We start from the raw sequence: 12,642 nt of genomic DNA on the forward strand, positions 1-12,642 counted from the left end.
CAGGGACCCAGAGGCTGGAGGGCCTGGAGGAAGGATCGTCTGCTGGGTGTCTAGCCAAAATTGCTTGGGGAGACCCCAAGGAAGACAGGACATGCCAAGCACCCAGAAAGAACTGGGGGCCACTTCTACGTGGGGCCCACAGGACAAGGAGCCAGGCATGCAAGGCCCAAGGGACCTGGGTCCCCACTGCCTCAATGCTCCCTCACCAGGGGGCCAGGGCCCTAAACAGTGCCAAAGAGGTCCTGCTTATTCCTGGGGCAGCCCCTGCAGCCCTGTTCGTGACTTGTCTGTCCCTGTCATGAACTGTGGGCAGCAGACCAGGAGTGTTGACTGACCCATGCCAGGTCCCCAGAATCAGGCACAGGGTCAGGCCCAAAGCAGGTGCCGGTGAACGCTGTGGGATGAGGATTTCTGGTAGTTTAAATGACTTCTTGAACACTCCTGGCAATGCAGACAGTCAGTGCCCAATGAGTGCTGCCAGTGGGTGGTACTTCCTGAGTGCCAGGCACTGCTCCATGCCCTACTTCTGCGCCCGCCCCATGGCTGCCTCCTCCTGGAGGCCCTGAGGGAATCCTTGAGGATGGAGCCCCTGCCTCTGCAGAGATGTTCTGCCTCCAAGCCTCTGCTGACTCAGTATCACCTCCCAAGGACCTGTCCATTCTGTCCATCCAAATCCCACCTCTCTGGAGGCCCATTCACCAGCCCACACTTACTGGGCACCTACTGAATACCATGGCTATACTGTGGGTCCAAGGGAGTTCACGAGGAGAAAGATTCAGTTCCTGGCATGACAGCAAACTTGGCAGAGCAATCAGGAGCTGGACTCATGGCGGCCAGAGACCCCAGGACACCAGGACAGGGGGAGAGAGGCCCTCAGCTGCTGGGGGGCCCTGCCCCAATGGACCCTCCAACCCCATGAGAACCCCCTATCCTTGACCCAGTTTCTACCCGAACCCCTGAAAGGGGGAAGAGGCACAGAGGCCCCGAAGATGGCCCACCTTGTCCTGCACCATCCATCAAGTACAGCAGCTCCTCAAATAACACTGTTGCTTTCAACGTGGTTTCGTGATAACGCTGATGAGAAAAAAACATCGCTTCCCATTCAGGGCCATTGCGTGGCGTGTGCACGAGCTCCCCAGGTCTGTGTGGGTTTCTCCCCGTCCTCCAGCTCCCCCATACCCCAACGCGGCGCACATCAGGTAAACAGGAGTGTCGCCATGGCCCTGGCTGAGTGGGTGTGGCTGTGCATGTGAGTGTGCCCCGCAAGGGGATGGTGTTCTGAGCAGGGTCGGGTCCCACCTTGTGCCCAGAGCTGCTGAGACAGGCTCGGCCACTCGTGATCCTGAACTGGAAAGTGGGTTGGAAAATGAATGAATAAATGAATAAAAATTATTGCAAAATAAAAATTTGTCAAATAGACACAGTCAGACAAATGCATGGCAATACAGGAAGCTGCCACGTTTGTGACTGTTTGATTTTGAAGTGCGTGGTGGCAGGAGGCACCCCTGACTACGGTCACCGTGCAGACGTGTGTTCCGCTGTCACTCACTGACACGGAAAGCTGGGGAAGCAATTCTCTTCCATGTTTAATTCACTTTTCTTACATTATGTGTAGCTCACATTTACTTCAGTGTTTAATATTAGAAGTGTTTGGGGTCTTCATTTGAAGCTTGGTGATGTTTTTGTAACCAGAAGTACCTGGCAGGAACTTAACTGTTACCTATATCTATCAACTTATGGTAATACTAGTTTCCTTAAACCAATTTTCACTTACAACTGGCATCACTTTGCTTAAAGTCGCAGCTTCCAAGAACTTATGGATGACGTGACATGAGGACTCACTGTACACCGTGCCTAGGAAACAAGTCTGGGGTGCCCTGTGGCCAGCCTGGGCCCAGCGAGGCCCGGGACTCTCAGACCAGAGCTTCCCCCAACATCCCACAACATTCTCCCTTCTCAGCAGCATCGGCAACACCAGGGAGGGCAGTGCCACTGCACACACGGTGCCTAGCCTCCTCGGCCCTGCGCGAGGCCACTGCAGCCTTTCCTCTGGGGCTGCGTGCTGGTTGCATGCCCTCTTTCACTTACTGTCTCGTAACGAGACAGGATGGAGAGGCTGACGGGGCTCATCCTGGGGTTAGCCTGGCTCTGCCTGTCTGACCTGGGGAGGTGGCTAACCCTAAGTCCTATCATGCCCTCCGAATCAGGGGCACCACACCCCAGGGCTGCTGGGAGGCTGGATGGAAGAACAGTGGCCCTGGTGCACACAGGAGGTGCTTGGGACCAGCCAGGGAACCCTCCTGAGACATCTATTCCTACTCTGGACCTGCCCGTTGGCCAGGCCCCCAACACACAGCCCTGGGGCTGCCTGCAGGCACCTGGATCCGCCAAAGCCTGGGTTCTCACGCTCACTTCCTCTTCAGGGGAGGCTGGGGATGCTCGCCAGGCCCAAAACCCCAACACACTCTCAGGGAGGGCTTACCCTAGAAGATCCTGTGTAGACACCTTCTAAAGGGATGGGAAAGGGGAAGCAGAAGCGGGGAGGGGTGGAGGGAAAGTGAGGCAAGAGGGGAGCAGGAGGTAGGGGGAGGGGAAGAGGGGTAGCCAGAGGCGGAAGGGCCATTCCCCAGCCTCCCCATGTGACTCCTGAAGGCAGGAGGCCAGGACAGGCGCAAGGCCGCCAAGAACACAGGGTGCAAGGCCCCACGGAGGTCGAAGATCCCCCTATGGCCAGGCAGGCCCTACTGGCAGTGTCTATGGGAAAGGCCCTGGACGCAGCCTGCTACATTCAGGCCTGTCAGTGGGCACTGGGGTTGCCACAAATGCCAGGGCGGCTGGACCCATCCTGTGGAGTGGGAAGCCCAGGCCCCTGAGCCCGCTCGAGGAGGGTCCAGACCTACAGGGTGACCTGGGGGAGCCCTGAGCAGGGCACCAGAGGACTGAAGGAGGTGGTGGAGAGAGGGTTCTGCAGGGCCACAGACACCCCGACTGGCCCCATTCATGCCCTCAGCTCCCGCCGGCTGCACCTGCCCACCTCTCCCTTCACCCGCCTCACCCACACCTTGCAGCCTCAGACCTGTCACCCAGGGCGGCCTCCAATGTTCCCAGAGGCTGCACCCTCTGCCAGCACCCCTCTCCCCAACCCCCTTCTCCTGGACACCTCAGCTGCTGCCCAGGTCTCCTCCTCCAGCCCCAACCCAGGGTGGCTTGTGTGATGTCAGGAGAGGTGTGGGATCCCGGGAGCTGGAGGAATGGCCCTTACATCACGCAGGCCACCCTGGGCTGAAGCTGGAGTGGCCTCATCTGTGCCCCGAGACTGTGAACTTCATGGGACTGGGCCCTGCTGGGGCCGCAGCGGGGGATGGGTAGGTGACTGTGTGGATGGACAGATGGATGCACTCGGTGAATGGTTTGGTCCACGCTCCAGCCCACGTGCCCCAGCGCCCCGCTCCACCTGCTGTTCTCTGAGCTCCCTGCCCCCGCATGCTTTCCTGGGACTCCACGGCACAGACCTCTGAGCCGATGGCTGTCCTCACAGGCCCAGGGCCCCTCGGGACGGCCCTTCCGGTGACTTCCTGCCAGGGAGGCTGGGGGAGGGGTAAACAAGGCCTCCAGATGGCTTCCTGTGGCTGGGCAGCCGTGGGAACAGCCCGGCCCAGGGACACCACCAAATGAGGGGAGGGTGGGAGCAGGGGCCGGCCAGCAGGATCCATCAGCACAGCATCTGCTGAGATGGACCCACTGCCCTCTTGGAGCCTCCGACATGGCCGGGGGGGATGTGACACCCTGTTTACAGAGGGGGACACTGAAGCACAGGCAGGCAAGTTACCCCAAGGCCAGCCACGAGACCCCTGAGCCCATCAAACCCTCCACACCAGAGGCTCCTGTCTCTGGCCTCATCTGCAAAGGAGCAGACAAGCTGGCTGGCTGGAGGCCACAACGACACGACATGCAGACATGCAGGTGCCAGCTCGTCTGTCTTCCGTCCCAGCACTGCCACTCCCCAACTGTGTCACCTAGCAGAGTGCCAGCCTCAGACACAAGCTTCCCTCCCTGGGACACAGGGCAGCCATGGCAGCTGCCACCAGGGGACCCTGAGGTTTAAGGATATGCCCTGGGTGAGCTCCGGCTGCTGGCCCACAAGAGGCTCGTGACGGTGCCATTCAGAGTGATGCTGTTCCATCAGGTCCCGGGTGCCCAGGAGGCGCCTGTCCTCGCTCGGCTTGCCCCTTCCTGGTGCCTCGTGCACGACTCCCTCTGCACCGTGATGCCATCTCCTCCCAAAAGCCCACCCTGACTAACTGCTTCCTGCCCCACCGTGACTTCTAAGTCTTGGGGACACACGCTTCAGAAAGGGAACTGCCATCTCCAAGTCTATCTCTAGGGAACTGCCATCTCTAGGTCTGTAAGTCCTACTCATCCATGGGATCTCTTTGGGGTCATGACCGCCCCTCTCTGCCTACTGTCATCTCCACAGGGCCAGTGTGGGCCCGGGCAGCCCCCCAAGAGGTATGGGGAGGCGGGAACCACATAGCAGCCAGGATAGGGACGAAGGGGGTGGCAGGACACACAGCCAGGCACCAACAACCCTCCCATCTGAGCCAGGGTTCTGCCAGTGGGCCAAGAAAGACTCACCCCGGTGCCGAGATGCACATCCTGGCTGTCCGCGGCCTCACTCAGGAGAGCCCATCATGGGGATGGGGGGATGGCTGGTTAATAAGCATCTGGCCAGACCCAGAGACCAGGGTCCAAGGGTGCCATCGGGAGAGGACCCCAGCCAACACCCAGGGAAATTTCAGTGACACCGCAGAACAGCACCTGAGGCCGGCCTGGTTCTTGTGAAATGAAGCAGAAGCCAGGGCTGCTGCAGCCACGTATTTACCGGGCTGTTTGAATCTTTATAATGAACATGACCAAATGTGTGACTGAAAAAATAACCACGTTTGGGCTGGGCACAGAGGCGGGCCAGGCGTAGTGGCAGGCCAGGCGCAGAGGCAGGCCGGGCACACAGTGGGCCAGGCACAGTGGCTCACACTGTAATCCCGGCACTTTGGGAGGCTGAGGCAGGAGGATCCCTTGAGTCCAGGAGACCAGCCCAGCCAACATGGTGAAATGCCATCTCTACAAAAAATAGCTAGGCATAGTGGCACATGCCTGTGGTCCCAGCTACTCAGGAGGCTAAGTCAGGAGAATCGCTCATGCCTGGGAGGCAGAGGTTGCAGTAAGCTGAGATCGTGCCATTGCACTCCAGCCTGGACAACAGAGCGAGACTCCATCTCAAAAAAGAGAAAACAATAACTACATGTTTGAAGTGTTGTTCAAATGTCACCTCTCCCCTATGTGAGCCCCTAGTGGGTCCCGTAGTGCTGCCATCGCAGGTCCCCAGCCTGCCCCAAGAACACACCCCGGCAGGTGGGGAAACTCAGGCACCCGTGGGCAGCCCTCTGCCAGGTCACAGGCCTGGAAGAGAGTAAAAGGCGTGCCACCACGACCCGGTCCATCCATGGCAGTCACCGGCTCAGAAGCAAGCAGCTTGGCTCAGCTGGCTGGGGCTCACCCATCTGCTGTGGGGGCTGGGGTCTCCCCATTCTCCAAACACAAAAACTGAGGCCCAGAAAGGGCAGGAGCAGGGAGAGCTGGCAGAGCCAGGGCCAGGCCTTGTAGCTCCCTAGGGCCATGCAGAGGGGACAGGGAGGCCACCGAGGGGAGGAGCAGCCGGGAGCCCCGGGCACCCCCAGGGACCCCCTGAGCTCCACACGGCAATTCCCAGCAGATGGGCCTCTGGGCAGCTGGCCAGAGGGAAGCAAAGCCCGGGAGGAAGGGCCTCTGCGGCTGACCCAGGACGGGGAGATTAAAGGAGAAGATGTTTGCCTTGGCAGGGGCCCCAGGACCAGGCGAGCCAGAGGAGGGGGCCAGCGTTCCACGCATCAGTAGAAGATGCCAGAGTGGGGGTGCCAGGAGTAAGAGGTACCCGCTCTAGGGGCAGGGGCAGAGTGGATGAGCAGGTAAAGCACGCTGTGTGCCGCAGCAGGGGTGGTGACGGGGACCTGAGGCAGGCGGGCAGAAACCCTGGGTGGGGTGGCGGGGAATCCTCCAAGCCCTCCCAAGCCTCTTCCAGGAAGCCTGAGTCACAGGAGGGCCCCAGGGCCAGGAGAGCAGCCGGGAGCACTGGTCCCGTGGGAAGGGGACCGAGATGGGGACAGGGACAGGGCAGGGCCACCCGTCACCTCCTCTAGCTGGGCCAGGCCTGGCTTCGAGGTCTCCGTGGCGGGTGAGGACGAGGCCGTGGGAACAGGCTCCTGCAGCTCTCCGGAGGGACTAGGGGGTGGTAAAGCTAGAGAGACTGGGTCCAGCCCATCCTGCAGAAGGGGAAACTGAGGTCCAAGAGAAGAGCCTCCTGGACAATGATGTCATCAACTGCCCAAGTGTCCCCTGGGCAGCCCAGGCCCGGACACTGGGGAGACCAAGGCAAGAGTCCCCCCAGCCAGGCCCTGAGCACCCTCATCCGGGGGTGTTCAGCTTCCAGAGTCCGGGTCTAGCACATCCACCCTCAGCCACAGACCCGAGACCCTCCAACTCCCAGGGTTAGAGCCTCCCTCCTGATGCCCCATTTCCAGGACCCCACCCCAGGGAAATCTGATCCCCCCAGGCCCTGCCCCACCTTGCTCTAGAACATTCCCTGGCTCTGCCACTCCATGCCCCAGGATGAGAGTCAGGGACTTGAACCCTAGCATGCCGCAGTCTGGAGGGTTCCCAGACTCCCATTTGCCCACATCAGTAATGGTGGCTCCTGCAGGGGTAGTGGAATCTCCGGGAGTTGGGGGCTGTGCCTCAAACAGAACCAAGCAATCCGGGGGTGCTTCCCCAACTTACAACCATTCATCTGGTCCAGCCTCTTATTTGCAAGTGCAGAGCAGAGACTCCAAGGGATGTTATGCCCACTCTGAGGGTCACCTAGCAGGAGACCTGGGCCCCACTGGCCCACTCCACCTCTCATCCAGCAGATAAAACCTGAGCACTGGCTAGGCCAAGCCCCAGGCAGAGGGCACAGGGGCCCTCTTCTCGGCCATCCCAACACCACTGGACCCTGACCACATCTTCCAGGGCCAAGGGCTCCAGCCTGGGCACCTCCAGGCAGGCCTCAAGCAGATGCCTTCCTCCCTGCTCTGCCTGCGCTAACTGTCCAGGGTCCCACGTCCCAGTCTCAGCCCGTCCAGGACTCTGCCACACACAGCCAGGCTCACACATAATAAAGGCAGGAGCCAGGCTGACCCTGGACAGAGAGCGGGCTAGTGGTGCCAAGGCCTCAGAACCAGGGGCAGCAGGAGGAGAAATGCCCAACTCAGGTCCAATTTCTGCAAAACATTTTGTTCAACTCCCTTCCAGCTCCAATGGGCAAGGATAACAGAACCTCACTGAACTATCCAGAAAAATCACTGCCTTTTATAGACAAGAACACTGGTCCCAAAGAGGTCAAAACCAGGCTCCACAGCCACTGAGGCACTCAGGCCCCGAGGCAGGGTTCTCATGCCCAGTACCCGCCCCCCGACCTGCCTTGTGAGGGTTTGCAGGGGACGTGCACCCCACCTTCACCTCCTGACTCACTGGACTCCCAATTGAGGCCAGCAGGGAGCATGTGCCCAGCGTAGGGCAGCCAGGTGGCAGAGCTGTCATTGTTCTGTACTTGTGGTAGGAGCTGGGCATGGCAGAGGCCCTTGCCAGCTGGACTCCTGCCCTCTCCCACCCAACCCCAAGCCAGGACAGGCCTTACAGGAAGATGTCCCAGCCCACCCAGGGGGCTCCATCCGGGTCACTGGGACCTCCTTCAGAGAGCCCCCATTGCCTGGAGCCTGTGTGACCTCATGAAGTGACAGAGCCTCAGCCTCTCACTGTACAATGGGCAGACGGCCTGTCCTGTTGTCACAGGGACCTACCAGAATGGGGTCGGCACAGCCCTGCACACCCTGGCAACTATCTTCCCCAAGCCCTGGCTTCCCTGACTGTAAGACAGCTCTCACTCCTGCTCCAGGAGCCACTCTGGCCCTGAGGAGGCGGCTGAAGCCACATTCAACACAGATCAACCTGCGTTCATCCCCCTGAGCCCTCTAGGGCCTTCCAGCCTGGCTTTCTCCCTGGCCAGCAAAACAGCAAGGGAGGAGAGGCTGCGGGATCCAAGCCCCCAGCCAGCCCGGCCACCCTCCCACAGGAGCACCTGGCTCAAGGGCAGGTCCCAGAGAGCGCAGCGCAGGCTCTTTGGTTCCCTGGATCCTTCGTCCACTGTGCCTGGAACCCCAGCAGGCTCAGTGCACTCAGGGCCCGCACGTCAGCTTATCTGCTCCGCACACGTGGCCCATCAGGTGATGCGTGGTCTCGTCCCACAAGAGAAGGGTACACTGAGGCTCAGAAGGTGACATAGCCAAGCTGGCGTGGCCAAGTTAGCCCTTCCTGAGGCCACCTTCCCCCCACTCTGTAGCCCCCATCCCCACCTCATCTCTTCCAGGCCCAATCATCAGCAGGTGCCCTTTGTCCCCCGTGTGCCTGTGGCACAGCTGCTCCACTTGGTGCCAGCTCCTCGGGGCAGGGCTTAGGACTGTCCTGTTCCCAATGGGCCGCAGCAGGCACACACAGTAGGTGCTCCAGGGTTGGGGGCTCGGTTGAGAGAGGAATGCTGGACGGGCTGCCTGGGGCCAGATTCCATGCCACCTGATGACCTGGCGAGGGGTCCTTAGGGCCACACCCTTGGCTGGGAGGAACAGCCTCTCCTTTTCTAAACTGTCTTTTGTACAACAGCCTTGGCACACCTCAAAAGATAAGTGAGGTTCTCAGGCTCCTGACCTGAGGTGCCCCAAGGAGGGGAGACACGTGCACCCTCTCTGCCAGGTGAACTACTGGGCCATCGGAACCCACAGCTCTTGCCCCACCCACAGTGGCACCGGCTGTGTCCACGTAGCCCTGATCCCACTCGGCTAAAGAGCACAGCTCTCAGCTGCCATAGGTGGCTGCCAGGACCCTCCACTCTCTGCTCGGGCTCCTGGGTGGAAGGATCCCTGTCCCACCTCTGGGAGCCCCACCCCACCTGACCCCCAGGGAGGCCAGCCTACCCGATTGGCAGGCGTGGGGCACACCCCGGGCTGCCCCCAACCGCACCCACCCCACTCGCAGCACACCGAAATCAGGCAGCGGCGATGCCACCCTGACCACGTACCTGTGCGAAGTGCAGTACCTCCTCCTGCGGCCCACAGCCACTCCCACCCAACTCTGAACCTCCACCCGCGGCCCACAGCCACTCCCACCCAACTCTGAACCTCCACCCGTGGCCCACGGCCACTCCCAACCAACTCTGAACCTCCACCCGCGGCCCACGGCCATTCCCAACCAACTCTGAACCTCCACCCGTGGCCCACGGCCATTCCCACCCAACTCTGAACCTCCACCCGCGGCCCACGGCCATTCCCACCCAACTCTGAACCTCCATCCGCGGCCCACGGCCATTCCCACCCAACTCTGAACTGTGCAGAGAGGGCGGGGCTCATCGGCCCTCGGACCTTACCCCGGTTCCTGCCTATGGGCCCTGCGAGCAGGTCCAGGTCAGAAGGAGGGGTGGGAAGTCTTTTTTACCTCACACATGTTCACCCGTGTGACCGAGCCTCACCACTTCCTGCCAGGAAGACCCATCATTGCTCCCATTTTACAGGTGTGGAAACAGAGGGGCAAGAAGTCAAGCATCCAGTAAGACACTGGGAAGCCAGGCCCCCCTGCCTCTAGCCCAGCCTCGGCCTGCTGCACTTGCTAGGAAACGCCACTGAGGGCAGGGAGGGGTGCCAGGGATCAGACGGAGTAGGTGACAGCAAGGGTGGCCAAGGTGGAGGGAGGTAGAAGCGGTGCTCTAAAGGTGAGAAAGTGCCCTGGGTGGTCTGGGACAGTGACCATCTGGTTACAGCCTTTGGTCAGGTTTGGGACCTTCATGGAACAAGGCAAGCCCAAGGTCTTGGGGGGCAAAAAATCACTGCTGTCTGTCAGCCCCCGGCCCAGAAGCTCGCAGCTCAGCCCCTCTGGCCAAATGCCACCTGGACACCAACCTGGTATGCTTTCCACTCAACTCTCCCTTTTGCCAGGACCTGCCAACCAGGGAGAGGCCTCCCCAAGCTGTGTCACCGCCATCTGGATATAACTCCCTAAGGAGGTCACGTGCATAGGCACTGGGCACCAGCGGACACTCTGCCCACCCTGGCTGTGAGCGGGAGGGCTCACACCAGCTTATGTCCCCCTCTCAGGCTGTGTGCACCTCTGCCCAAGTCCTCAGCCAGTAAAGTCACGTCTGTGTAGCTTGGGAGTAGTTACACCACAGAAATTGGCCAATGCCAATTCAGAATTTGGTTAAGCATTTGTTAAGTGTGCCCTCATGTCATTTTTGAGCCCAGCCACCCATGATGACTCCAAGACCTCCTCACCATCCAAACTGCCCACTTGTCTGAGAAAGAAGCCCACCCACCCGGACTTCCTCCTGTCTCCCATGTCCAGTGCCTCACTGCATCAGCCAGCCACCCTCACCATGTCCTCAGCTGGTACTGAGGACAGAGAGAGGACCAACTGAGGCCCCCAGCCTTCCTCAGGGCAGGCTTCCGGGAGGAGGGCAAAGGCAGAGAGGAGCAGGTAGCTGAGGAAACCACCTGGAGACTGCATCTCATCCCCGCCTGCATTTTCTCCCTCATGCTGACTGCCTGTGGGGACCTGTCCACAACCTGCCCCGCTCCACCAGCCCACCATGCCCCAGCTCCAGGTCCAGCACTAGGCCTGGCACAGAGTAAGTGCTTGGCGAACATGTTGGGAGTGTTGAGGGGTGACCATCTCCCTAGTGGGGCTATGTGGAAACAGCCCAGAAATTCCTACACAGGGCAGGGCAGCTTCTCCTCCTTAGTAACCACAGTGAGGGGGCCAGCATGGTGATTGGGAGACCCCCAATGGCTAATTCCACTCAGGTGACAGGCTCGGAGCCCCCCATTGACAGCAGCTCCAACGCCCCCTTCACAGATGGGAACACCAAGGCTCTGCTTAGCCCTACAGGCTAGGGGTTGCACCAACTCCACCTTTCTGGGCTTCCATCTCCTCATCTGAGAAATGGTGTTAATGAACTTCTTGGGAGGATTGCAGGAACTCTGTGAAGCACGGCTCTGCACACGGCTGCCAGGGGGCTTCTGTCTGTGGAAGGCCACAGGCATCCTGTGTTCAGTGACCTCCTCTGGTCTGCAGCCGAGGACACTGCTCCAGCCTGGGAACAGGGCCCCCAGGGTCGGCAGACTAGGTGGACGCCCAGCACTCACCATCATGAGCAGGGCACACCCCAGAGCCCGCAGGCAGAGAGAGGAGGTGCAGCACGTGCCTTTCTGCCTTGGCTGAGGGTGCCCGGGCACACACTGTGACCAGCTAGCCTGGACCCCACGCTGCCCTTGGAGCCGCTATCAGAGAGGGCCAGGGAAGCCTTCCTCATAAAGGGCTTCCCTCCAGGAAGCGACAGGCCAGGGTGAAACTGCTCTGCCCACTTGGAGCTAAGCATGTCACCACCCCACCCCTGCGGCCACCAGCTGCCCAGGGGCGTGTCAGGAGTCACCCGTTTAATCCTGAGGCACGTGGATCAAGGCTGCTGACCTGATTCTACCGGGGTGCTGCTTGAAGGGCTGAGGCGCCGCCCGAGTCCCAACACTGGTGTGGTCTGAGCCGGACTCCACCCGGTCTGAGACCTGACGCTCCGCTTCCCCGTGACCTCCACTGACATCCACGACCTGCCCTGGAGGCACGGAAGGCTGTGGGGTTCCAGCCCTCCAAACTGTGCGGCTGAGGAAACTGAGCGTTTAATGGGGGCAGAGCCAGATCCTGGGCGGGACCCTGGGCAGGATGAACTCAGGGTAGGAGGTCTCCCGCGCACCCAGAAACGGCAGCGGGTCACCCCTTCCAGCCAGGGGTGTCCTGTGGCTCGCCTGGGGAAACAGCAGCCTCCCGGGGCTCGGCCCCGGCACGTGGCAGCCTCCAGGCCCACGGCCGCCAGGCGAAGGGTCCCGGGACGCGCCGGCAGGGGGAAGGCGGCGGCCCTCCCGGCTGCGCGGCCCCGAGCCGTGCCCGGAGCGGGCGGCGGGCTCGCGCGCGGACGGCCCCCCACGCGCCTGCACAAAGCGCCGCGCGCCCCCGCCCCGAGCGGGCGCGGAGGAGACTGACCTGGCGGTCCAGGCGGCGCCGGCACGACGGGCGGAGGGCTCGGGACGCGCGCGCCCTCGTGCACAGGCGCGGCCGCGGCGCCGCCAGCTTGGGGCGCGCGCCGGACCCACCGGGTCACGTGGGGGCACGGCCCAATGGGAGTGTTCCCCACGCCGCGGCCGCGCGCTCGCCTCCCCCGAGGCCGCCCCTGGGCTGGGAGGAGGTGGCTGCGGCCGCGCGGGCGGCCTCGAGGGCTGACCTTGGCTCTTGTACCTTGGCTCCTGTACCTGGCGGGCGCCTAGGCCAGGTCGGCCTGGGGCGGACGGTCGTCGGAGGGGCAGTTTTGAAGCCCGAGTGAGGAGGCAGAGGGCGGGATGTGGACGAGGCCATGGAGTTCACGAAACTTGGGAGTTCTCAGTTTCCCCCTAAGTCGACTGGGGCTGGGTCCCCTGC

The 12,642-nt window shown here is 61.4% G+C and overlaps 1 protein-coding gene across 1 annotated transcript in view; it reads right to left on the reverse strand.

The window, feature by feature from the left end:
• PTP4A3 (protein tyrosine phosphatase 4A3) overlaps positions 1-12,295 on the reverse strand; it is a 43,368-nt gene extending 31,073 nt beyond the window's left edge. Inside the window, exon 1 of the mRNA XM_030937866.1 lies at positions 12,211-12,295. The gene's annotated coding sequence lies outside the window, so the exon portion shown is untranslated. The remainder of the gene's footprint in view (positions 1-12,210) is intronic.
• Positions 12,296-12,642: the final 347 nt, after the last annotated feature.

Source organism: Rhinopithecus roxellana, chromosome 9, assembly GCF_007565055.1.
Source record: "Rhinopithecus roxellana isolate Shanxi Qingling chromosome 9, ASM756505v1, whole genome shotgun sequence".
In the NCBI taxonomy this organism is placed as follows: Eukaryota; Metazoa; Chordata; class Mammalia; order Primates; family Cercopithecidae; genus Rhinopithecus; species Rhinopithecus roxellana.